The following is a 12,245-nucleotide window of genomic DNA, read 5'->3' as shown; positions in this document are numbered from 1 at the left end:
GGCTCTAGGTGCACGGGCTTCAGTAGTTGTGGCTCGCGGACCCTAGGCACGCCGGCTCAGTAGTTGTGGTGCACAGGCTTAGTTGCTCCACAGCATGTGGGATCTTCTCGGACCAGAGCTTGAACCTGTGTCCCCTGCGTTAGCAGGCAGATTCTTAACTACTGTGCCACCAGGGAAGTCCCAGAACTGTATTATTTTCTGATTGGAGTGGAACTTTTAATTCACATTCAACCAACTCTCCCTTTGAAGTACAAGATGAGATTTTCTGATTCCTCAGGAAGTGCCTTGAAACCAGTTATGTTTTACAAGAATTTAGATTCTATCAAAATAGGTGACAGAACTAGCATCTGGGTGTTAATTTTCTTTCAAATGGTAGGAAACAGATTATAATCCCAGAGCCAGCAGGGCCTTAAAAACAGACATAATCCTAAATTACACAGAATAATGGTACATAAAACAAGGAGCAAAAGTATCGGCAGCTAGCCATACAACACTTTATTCCAGTTTTGCAAATTCAATTTTAAAATATTACTTTTTCCAAATGAACCCATGCTTGTTATTACAGACACATTAAAGTTTTGCTGACTTTGAAATGCAAAAGAAATCTTTGTTCAAAAGGGGAGGAAATAGCTATACTTCTCTCTTGGCTTGAATTTTCTTTTTCAGTATTTCTCATCAACTATTTGTAATTTCCTTATACATTGCATGGACCAGGTGCTACACAAACCAGTATAAACCGTTTCAATGAAAACATGATAGTTACTCAGAAAATGAGAGCCTATAAACAGTATGTTGTGGTATATCATCTTGCAACATCTAAATATAGGGCAGGGTCAACTCCTGTAGGTCACTAAATAGAACTGCTGGCAAATCCAGATAATTACTTTTTGTATTTTTCCCCCAAACATTTGCACCACCTGTCTTCACGTCTGACCTGTCCAGTCATTTCAAGCAGTTCACAAAGAGAAGAAGGAAAAAAACCTGGCAAGCCCATATGCCAAACTAAATCATATCCAGGAGACCAAATGCCTTCTGAATCCAAGAAATGGCTATTTATAGACCTGTAATTAGTGATCAAAACCCCAGGGAGTATTTTGTTTTCCTTTTAACCTTAAACTCCTCTTAGCTTCCATGTATTCTCATACTAAATGTGATGCTGCACAGCTCTGCCATTTACTGGGAAACAACCTAGTAATTATTGTGAGAAATGTGCTCTTCACAGTATGTCTAGTTTGCCTCATGTTTTTAGTGGCCAATTATTCTTTAAAATAAGATCAAAGCCTAATTTTTCACGGTCAACCATCAGGAAACTCAGCAATGTAGAAATTCGGAGATACATTAAAAATGAAAAGCAACTTTTCATTAATAGGGATATTTCTGATATCTTTAAGCTGAAAGAGAGATTTAAGAAATGGGTGTTCAAGTGGGAAAAACAGAGCCAAGCTCACTATATTCCCATAGATTTAATAGCTGAGGAGTGAGTAATGTTAGATTAAAAGTGTTTATCTATCATCAATTGTTCTGAATATTAATGAGTGAAGGCCTATATATTTGCTTAATTAAAATTTGCCCAGGGACTTCCCTGGTGGCGCAGTGGTTAAGAATCTGCCTGCCAACGCAGAGGACACGGGTTCGACCTCTGGTCCGGGAAGATCCCACATGCCGTGGAGCAACTAAGCCTGTGCACCACAACTACTGAGCCGGCATGCCTAGAGCCCATGCTCCGCCACAAGAGAAGTCACTGAAATGAGAAGCCTGCACCACAACGAAGAGCAGTCACCACTCACCACAACTAGAAAAAGCCCGCGCACAGCAAAGAAGAACCAATGTGGCCAAAAATAAATAAATTAAAAAAAAATTTTGCCCAATATAAACAGACACCTCACTTCTAGCACTGAAAAACAAAGATCAGAAAACAAACAAACAAAAAAAAAATGATTAAAGATGCCATGCAAAGAATTCCAAATAATTTATGTAGTCCTCAAGGGGGAACACCACACCCATTGCTTAAGTATGGGCTGCACATAGTAACTTCTTCCAAAGAGCACAGTATTTTCCAGGAACAAGGGGGAACAAGAGAGTAACTTTAAAGTCAAGAAACTTGACAAACACCACCTCAGCCAGGGGATCACAGTCAGTATCAACGGTGTAACTCATGTTGATAATATTACCCTCAATATGATGTGATGAGAATGGTACTTCAGCTCTGGATATTACTCCTCCAAACACATAATCACAGTCTAATGAGAAAAACACCAGCCAAATTCCACTAGAGGGGCATCCTACAAAACACCTGAGCAGCATTCCTCAAAACCATTAAGGTCATCAAAACGAAAGTCTGAGAAACTGTCACAACCAAGAGGACCCTAAGGAGACATGACTACTAAGTGTAATATGGTATCCTGGATGGATTCCTGGAACAGAAAAAAGACATTAAGTAAAAACTAAGGAAATCTGAACAAAATATGGACTTTAGTTAATAAAATATCAATGTTGGTTCATTAATTATATAGAATACACCATACTAATACGTTAATAATAGGAAAACTGTGGGGTATGGGGGTACTTTCTGAACCATTTTCTCAATTTTTCTATAAATCTAAAACTGTTATAAAAGATAAAGTATATTTTTTTAAAAATAATAATACATGCGAGCACATCTAGTACCCAGATCTTGGTTTCTAGTACCAAAGACTCCTTGGAGAAGTGGCTGATCCTTGGACTAGGGCAGGAAATAAAACCTGGAGCATGAAAGTAAGAAAGTGCTCAAAAATAAATAAATAAATAAAAATAATGAGTATATGTCAAAAGGATATATGAGCTAACTAAAAGACCTCCTAATGGCCAAAGCTGAAAAAAATTAATCATTTAGCTTTTGCCACTGACAAAGGGGAAAAGAAACTAATATTGACTGTAGGCTGTTTATGAACCAGGCACTATGTTAAATGCTGAGCATTCATGCTGCATTTAATCTGAGGTACCACTCTGCGAGGTAGATGTGATTATCGCAACTTTACAAACGAGGAAGCTACAGGTCAACAAGTTATGTTACCTTGCCCAAGTTCACACAGGTTTCAAAAACAAAACCAAGAGAGCAAGCAGCCCCACCTCCCATGGGGACATGGCCTGAGGAGAAGGGGCAGGAGCTCTGAGACTAGGGTGGTGCCAAAGAATTGGCCTAATAAATGTGCCATTAAAACAGAGCTTCAGGGAGGAGCTTCAAGATGGCAGAAGAGTAAGACGGAGATCACCTTCCTCTCCACAAATACATCAGAAATATATCTACCTGTGGAACAGCTCTTACAGAACAGCTACTGAATGCTGGCAGAAGACCTTAGACCTCCCAAAAGGCAAGAAACTCCCCACGTACCTGGGTAGGGCAAAAGAAAAAAGAAAAAACAGACAAAAGAATAGGGACGGGACCACACCAGTGGGAGGGAGCTGTGAAGGAGAAAAGGTTTCCACACACTAGGAAGTCTCTTCGCGGGCAGAGACTGCGGGTGGCGGAGGGGGAAAGCTTTGGCGCCACGGAGGAGACCACAGCAACGGGTGCGGAGGGCAAAGCGGAGAGATTCCCGCACAGAGGGTTAGGGCCGACCGGCACTCACCAGCCTGAGAGGCTTGTCTGCTCACCCGCCGGGTCGGGTGGGGCTGAGAGCTGAGGCTCGGGCTTTGGAGGTCGGATCCCAGGGAGAGGAGTTGGGCTGGCTGCGTGAACACAGCCTGAAGAGGGCTAGTGTGCCACGCCTAGCCGGGAGGAAGTCCGGGAAAAAGTCTGGAGCTGCCAAAGAGGCAAGAGACTTTTCCTTGCCTCAGTGTTTCCTGGTGCGCGAGGAGAGGGGATTAAGAGCACCGCTTAAAGGAGCTCCAGAGACAGGCGCAAGCTGCGGATATCAGCGCGGACTCCAGAGACAGGCATGAGACACTAAGGCTGCTGGTGCCGTCACCAAGAAGCCTGTGTGCGAGTACAGGTCACTATCCACACCTCCACTCCTGGAAGCCTGTGCAGCCTGCCACTGCCGGGGTCTCGTGATCCAGGGACAACTTCCCCAGGAGAACGCACGGCATGCCTCAGGCTGATGCAACGTCACACCGGCCTCTGTCGCCACAGGCTTGCCCCGCACTCCGTACCCCTCCCTCCCCCCGGCCTGAGTGATCCAGAGCCCCCGAATCAGCGGCTCCTTTAACCCCGTCCTGTCTGAGCGAAGAACAGATGCCCTCAGGCGACCTACACGCAGAGGCAGCTTCATCCAAAGCTGAACCCTGGGAGCTGTGCAAACAAAGAAGAGAAAGGGAAATCTCTCCCAGCAGCCTCAGGAGCACCGGATCAAAACTCCACATTGAACTTGATGTACCCTGCATCCGTGGAATACCTGAATAGACAAGGAATCATCCCAAATTGAGGAGGTTGACGTTGGGAGCAATGATATATGTATTTTTTTCCCTTTTTTACTTTTTGAAAGACTGTATGTGTATGCTTCTGTGTGTGATTTTACCTGTATAGCTTTGCTTTTACCATTTGTCCTAGTGTTCTGTCTGTCCATTTTTTGTGTTATATTTTTAAATTTTTTTCTTAATTTTATTTTTTATTTTAATAACTTAATTTTATTTTATCTTCGTTCTTTTTTCTTTTTTTTCTCCCTTTTATTCTAGGCCGTATGGATGATAGGCTCTTGGTGCACCAGCCAGGCGTCACGGCTGTGCCTCTCAGGTGGGAGACCAAGTTCAGAACACTGCTCCACAAGACACCTCCCAGCTCCATGTAATATCAAATGGCGAAAATCTCCCAGAGATCTCCATCTCAACGCCAAGACCCAGCTTCACTCAACGACCAACAAGCTACAGTGCTAGACACCTTATGCCAAACAACTACCAAGACAGGAACACAATATCCATTAGCAGAGAGGTTTCCTAAAATCATAATAAGGTGACAGACACCCCAAAACACACCACCAGACGTGGACCTGCCCACCAGAAAGACAAGATCCAGCCTCATGCACCAGAACACAGGCACTAGTTCCCTCCCCCAGGAAGCCTACACAACCCACTGAACCAATCTTAGCCACTGGGGACAGACACAAAAAACAATGGGAACAACGAACCTGCACTCTGCAAAAAGGAGACCCCAAACACAGTAAGTTCAGCAAAATGAGAAGAAAGAGAAATATGCAGCAGATGAAGGAGCAAGGTAAAAACCCACCAGACTTAACAAATGAAGAGGAAATAGGCAGTCTACCTGAAAAAGAATTCAGAATAATGATAGTAAAGATGATCCAAAATCATAGAGAAAATGCAAGGAAGGCTTAACAAGGACCTAGAAGAACTAAAGAGAAAACAGTGATGAACAACACAATAAATGAAATTAAAAATTCTCTAGAAGGAATCAATAGCAGAAAAACTGAGGCAGAAGAACGGATAAGTGACCTGAAAGATAAAATAGTGGAAATAACTACTGCAGAGAAGAATAAAGAAAAAACAATGAAAAGAATGGAGGACAGTCTTACAGACCTCTGGAACAACATTAAACATACCAATGTTCAAATTATAGGGGTCCCAGAAGAAGAAAAGAAAAACAAAGGGACTGAGAAAATATTTGAAGAGATTATAGTTGAAAACTTCCCTAATATGGGAAACAAAATAGTTAATCAAGTCCAGGAAGCACAGAGAGGCCCATACAGGATAAATCCAAGGAGAAACATGCCAAGCCACATATTATCAAACTGTCAAAAATTAAATACAAAGAAAAAATATTAAAAGCAGCAAGAGAAAAAAAACAAATAACACACAAGGGAATCCACATAAGGTTAACAGCTGATTTTTCAGCAGAAACTCTGCAAGCAAGAAGGGAGTGCCCGGACATATTTAAAGTGATGAAGGAGAAAAATCTACAACCAAGATTACTCTACCCAGCAAGGATCTCATTCAGATTTGATGGACAAATCAAAACATTTACACACATGCAAAAGCTAAGAGAATTCAGCACCACCAAACCAGCTTTACAACAAATGCTAAAGGAATTTCTCTAGGCAACACAAGAGAAGGAAAAGACCTACAATAACAAACCCAAAACAATTAAGAAAATGGTATTAGAAACATACATATTGATAATCACCTTAAATGTAAATGGACTAAATGTTCCCACCAAAAGACACAGATTGGCTGAATGGATACAAAAACAAGACCCGTATATATGCTGTCTACAAGAGACCCACTTCAGACCTAGAGACACATACAGACTGAAAGAAGGGGATGGAAAAAGATATTCCATGCAAATGGAATTCAAAAGAAAGCTGGAGCAGCAATACTCATATCAGACAAAATGGACTTTAAAATAGACGATTATAAGAGACAAAGAAGGACACTACATAATGATCAAGGGATCGATCCAAGAAGAAGATATAACAATTGTAAATATTTATGCACCCAACATAGGAGCACCTCAATACACGAGGCAAATACTAAAAACCATGAAAGGGGAAATCGACAGTAACACAATCATAGTAGGGGACTTTAACACCCCACTTTCACCAATGGACACATCATCCAAAATGAAAATAAATAAGGAAACACAAGCTTTAAATGATGATACATTAAACAAGATGGACTTCACTGATATTTACAGGACATTCCATCCAAAAACAACAGAATACACTTTCTTCTCAACTGCTCATGGAACATTCTCCAGGATAGATCATACCCTTGGTAAATCAAGCCTTGGTAAATTTAAGAAAATTAAAATCGTATCAAGTACCTTTTCCAACCACAACACTATGAGACTAGATATCAATTACAGGTAAAAATCTGTAAAAAATACAAACACAAGGAGGCTAAAGAATACACTACTTAATAACCAAGAGATCACTGAAGAAATAAAAGAGGAAATAAAAAAAATACCTAGAAACAAATGACAATGAAAACATGATGACTCAAAACCTATGGGACGCAGCAAAAGCAATTCTAAGAGTGAAGCTTATAGCAATACAAACCTAACTTAAGAAACATATCAAATAAACAACCTAACATTACACCTAAAGATATTAGAGAAAGAAGAACAAAAAAAACCCCAAAGTTAGCAGAAGGAAAGAAATTATAAAGATCAGATCAGAAATAAATGAAAAAGAAATGAAGGAAATTATAGCAAACATCAATAAAACTAAAAGCTGGTTCTTTGAGAAGATAAACAAAATTCATAAACCATTAGCCAGACTCATCAAGAAAAAAAGGGAGAAGACTCTAATCAATAGAATTAGAAATGAAAAAGGAGAAGTAACAACTGACACTGCAGAAATACAAAAGATCAGGAGAGATTACTACAAGCAACTATGTGCCAATAAAATAGACAACCTGGAAGAAATGGACAAATACTTAGAAATGCACAAACTTCTGAGATGGAACCAGGAAGAAATAGAAAATATGAATCACAAGCACTGAAACTGAAACTGTGATTAAAAATCTTCCAACAAACAAAAGCCCAGGACCAGATGGCTTCACAGGCGAATTCTATCAAACATTTACAGAATAGGTAACACCTATGTGTCTCAAACTCTTCCAAAATATATCAGAGGGAGGAACACTCCCAAACTCATTGTATAAGTCAACATCACCCTGATACCAAAACCAGACAAAGATGTCACAAAGAAAAGTACAGGCCAATATCACTGTTGAACACAGATGCAAAAATCCTCAACAAAATACTAGCAAACAGATCCCAACAGCACATTAAGAGGATCATATGCCATGATCAAGTGGAGTTTATCCCAGAAATGCAAGGATTCTTCAATATACACAAATCAATCAATGTGATACACCATATTAACAAATTGAAGGAGAAAGATTATATGATCATCTCAATCGATGCCGAGAAAGCTTTTGACAAAATTCAACACCCATTTATGATTAAAACCCTCCAGAAAGCAGGCATAGAGGGAAATTTCCTCAACATAATAAAGGCCATAAATGACAGACCCACAGCCAACATCGTCCTCAATGGAAACCATTTCCACTAAGATCAGGAACAAGACAAGGTTGCCCACTCTCACCACTATTATTCAACATAGTTTTGGAAGTTTTATCCAGAGCAATCAGAGAAGCAGAAGAAATAAAAGGAATCCAAATTGGAAAAGAAGAAGTAAAGCTGTCACTGTTTGCAGATGACATAATACTATACATAGAGAATCCTAAAGATACTACCAGAAAACTATTAGAGCTAATAAATGAATTTTGTAAAGTAGCAGGATACAAAATTAATGCATAGAAATCTCTTGCATCCCTATACACTAATGATGAAAATTCTAAAAATGAAATTAAGAAAACACTCCCATTTACCATTGCAACAACAACAACAAAGTATCTATGAATAAACCTACCTAAGGAGACAAAAGACCTGTATGCAGAAAATTATAAGACACTGATGAAAGAAATGAAAGATGAAACAAACAGATGGAGAAATATGCCATGTTCCTGGATTGGAAGAATCAACATTGTGAAAATGACTATACTACCCAAAGCAATCTACAGATTCAATGCAATCCCTCTCAAACTACCGCTGGCATTTTTCACAGAACTAGAACAAAAAATTTCACAATTTGTACGGAAACACAAAAGACCCAGAATAGCCAAAGCAGTCTTGAGAATGGAAAACGGAGCTGGAGGAATGAGGCTCCCTGACTTCAGACTATATTACAAAGCTACAGTAATCCAGACAGTATGGTATTGGCACAAAAACAGAAATATAGGTCACTGGAACAGAATAGAAAGTCCAGAGGTAAACCCACACACATATGGTCACCTTATCTTTGATAAAGGAGGCAGGACTGTACAGTGCAGAAAAGACAGCCTCTTCAATAAGCAGTGCTGGGAAAACTGGACAGGTACATGTATAAGTATGAAATTAGAACACTCCCTAACACCATACACAAAAATAAACTCAAAATGGATTAAAGACCTAAACGTAAGGCCAGACACTATCAAACTCTTAGAGGAAAACATAGGCAGAACACTCTATGACATACATCACAGCAGGATCCTTTTTGACCCACCTCCTAGAGAAATGGAAATAAAAACAAAAATAAACAGTTGGGACCTAATGAAACTTAAAAGCTTTTGCACAGCAAAGGAAACCATAAACAAGGCAAAAAGACAACCTCAGACTGGGAGAAAATATTTGCAAATGAAGCAACTGACAAAGGATTAATCTCCAAAATTTACAAGCAGCTCATGCAGCTCAATATCAGAAAAACAAACAATCCAATCCCAAAATGGGCAGAAGACCTAAATAGACCTTTCTCCAAAGAAGATATACAGATTGCCAGCAAACACATGAAAGAATGGTCAACATCATTAATCATTAGAGAAATGCAAATCAAAACTACAATGAGATATCATCTCACACCAGTCAGAATGGCCATCATCAAAAAATCTACAAACAATAAATGCTGGAGAGGGTGTGGAGAAAAGGGAATCCCTTGCACTGTTGGTGAGAATGTAAATTGATACAGCCACTATGGACAACAGTATGGAGGTTCCTTAAAAAACTAAAAATAGAACTACCATATGACCCAGCAATCCCACTACTGGGCATATACCCTGCGAAAACCATAATTCAAAAAGAGTCATGTACCATAATGTTTATTGCAGCTCTATTTACAATAGCCAGGACATGGAAGCAACCTAAGTGTCCATCAACAGATGAATGGATAAAGAAGATGTGGCACATATATACAATGGAATATTACTCAACCATAATAAGAAACGAAATTGAGTTATTTGTAGTGAGGTGGATGGACCTAGAGTCTGTCATACAGAGTGAAGTCAGAAAGAGAAAAATACCGTATGCTAACACATATATATGGAATCTAAAAAAAAAAAAAAAAAAAAAGTCATGAAGAACCTAGGGGCAAGACGGGAATAAAGCCCAGACCTACTAGAGAATGGACTTGAAGATATGAGGAAGGGTAAGGGTAAGCTGGGACAAAGTGAGAGAGTGGCATGGACATATATACACTACCAAATGTACAATAGAGAGCTAGCGGGAAGCAGCCACATAGTACAGGGAGATCAGCTCAGTGCTTTGTGACCACCTAGAGGGGTGGGAGGGAGGGAGACGCAAGAGGGAAGTGATATGGGAACATATGTATATGTATAACTGATTCACTTTGTTATAAAGCAGAAACTAACACACCATTGTAAAGCAATTATACTCCAATAAAGATGTTAGAAACAAACCAAACCAAAACCAAGTTTTGAATCCTGTGGTTGCCCAGCTCCTGAGTTCATACTTTTTGCACTATCCAAATCTGCCTCTCATTCAAATTCAGCCTTCATCCGATCTTGAAGTTTAGTCCTAAATTACGTAAAGTTTTCTTGTGAATACCCATTAAAATTTTTTTAAAAATTGGATGGGGGAATGGAGTCTATAATTAGAATTTATTATTATTATTCCTTTAGTGACCATGATGTACAAATTACACACACACACACAAATACACACATGTGAAGCCAAGGAAATGATAAAGATATCTGTTTCAGGTACCCAGAGCTTAACCGTTCTTGGAACTTTAATTTGCATCCCAGAAGTGGCATCTAACACTTAGTCTGCCCCTTAAAAAGCAGAGTGTTTCTGCTTCTTTTCTGCTTGCTTAGCCTCCAGGAGAACCAGTTTCTAGTACAAACTGATGAGCAAACGCTAATAGAATCTCCATGTGACCTCATCAGAGGAAAGAACCCAGCATACTTTGTAAGGTTGCTCCCATCAAGTTGCCACCCTGGAAAAGCCAAAAGGGATCTAGTTAAACAGAGCATCACTAGGGAATGCCCAGTAAAAGCAGAAACCAGCATAGCACACACACTGCCCATGTGGGGGTTACATCCCTCTCCACACATGTCTACTCCCACCTCCACTTCCTGTCCCCACCAGCCACATCACGTGGTGCTTATCATCATCATGGGTTGGCTTATCACCCAAAGGCCTCAGCATCACACTGTCCCAGTGACTGGTCACTCCTATATTTAATTAATACTTTATTACATAGCTGTCGTTGAAGTTTGTTTCTTCTTTGTGGATAAGTAACCCACGTTGGTTGTTTGGGTCTATAGGAGTTTTATTTACATACTTTCTTCCTTCAGCCTCTTTACTTAGTGGTTCATTCCAACAACACTTTCAAATTCTAACTCGAACATTGTCTCAGGAATTGTGTAGCTTGGAAAGTTAAATTCTAGACGATGATCAGGTCTATGAGTTGTCTCAATGTACTTTTCTGACTTTGAGAATGTAACCTTTCAGACCCCTATTTTTCTTCCAAATTATACTCTTCATCATTATTCAATTAATCACTTTTATGTGTAGGTCGTTTTCATTATATCTTTGTAAACAAACTTATAAAATCTTAGAATCCAGCCATGTTATTTCCTTATTTTCTTTGCATAAACAATCCCTAAGTCATTGAAGAATAGACTAAGAGGTTGAAAAATATCTGACACCAATATAGGTAGAAATAATCTTATTAAACTGAGAAGGCAGCCAAGGTCTTCCAAATTGGGCTTCCAGACTCTGGGAACGTTTTATGAGGCCACAGCTCAGATCCAAAAGGTTTGATGTACAATAAACCAATTCGAGTTTCTGTGTCAAAGAAAAAAACCTGCCATTCAGTATGATTTGCTGGGGTTAGGGGTTGGGGGCTAGTATTAACTTTATTTAGTTAATCTAATCTTTATTAGATTGCTAATCTTTCTGTAAAAAAATTTATGAGACTATTTTAAATAATTTATTTTTCTTTCTTAAAGAAAAAAATATATGGCTAACTTCCAAATAAAATGTATATTTTGCCTGCCTTAAAGAAATTAACAACAATATGAGTGACAAAATTTTAAGCAGAGTTTGAAAAATATTATTTCTAATATTTTCCCACAGTTAACAGTCTGGGGACATTTTCTCTTGTTAGATAACCAAGAAGCTAACCCTGTACAACATTCTGGCAGTTTGCCTCTCTGGACAAGGGTGGGAAAAGCAAGCATTCAAATTCTGGGAAAAGCCATCTCCTAGGAAACCCCCATGTTTACCCTTCTTCGGGGAAATTGTGTGAGGGCAGGACTCTCCATGTCTAGGCAGGTGACAGGCAGAAAGAGCTTTCAGAGCAGGGGTGTCCAAAACCCCTCCTCAGCGAATGCTTCAGGCAGGCACTAGCTTATTCGATTTCTTGTAATTAGATGTCTGTGTAACTGCCCAAAGACACATGCTACCACAAAGA

Source organism: Phocoena sinus, chromosome 4 (assembly GCF_008692025.1).
Source record: "Phocoena sinus isolate mPhoSin1 chromosome 4, mPhoSin1.pri, whole genome shotgun sequence".
Classification (NCBI taxonomy): Eukaryota; Metazoa; Chordata; class Mammalia; order Artiodactyla; family Phocoenidae; genus Phocoena; species Phocoena sinus.
This window is presented reverse-complemented; position numbering follows the sequence as displayed.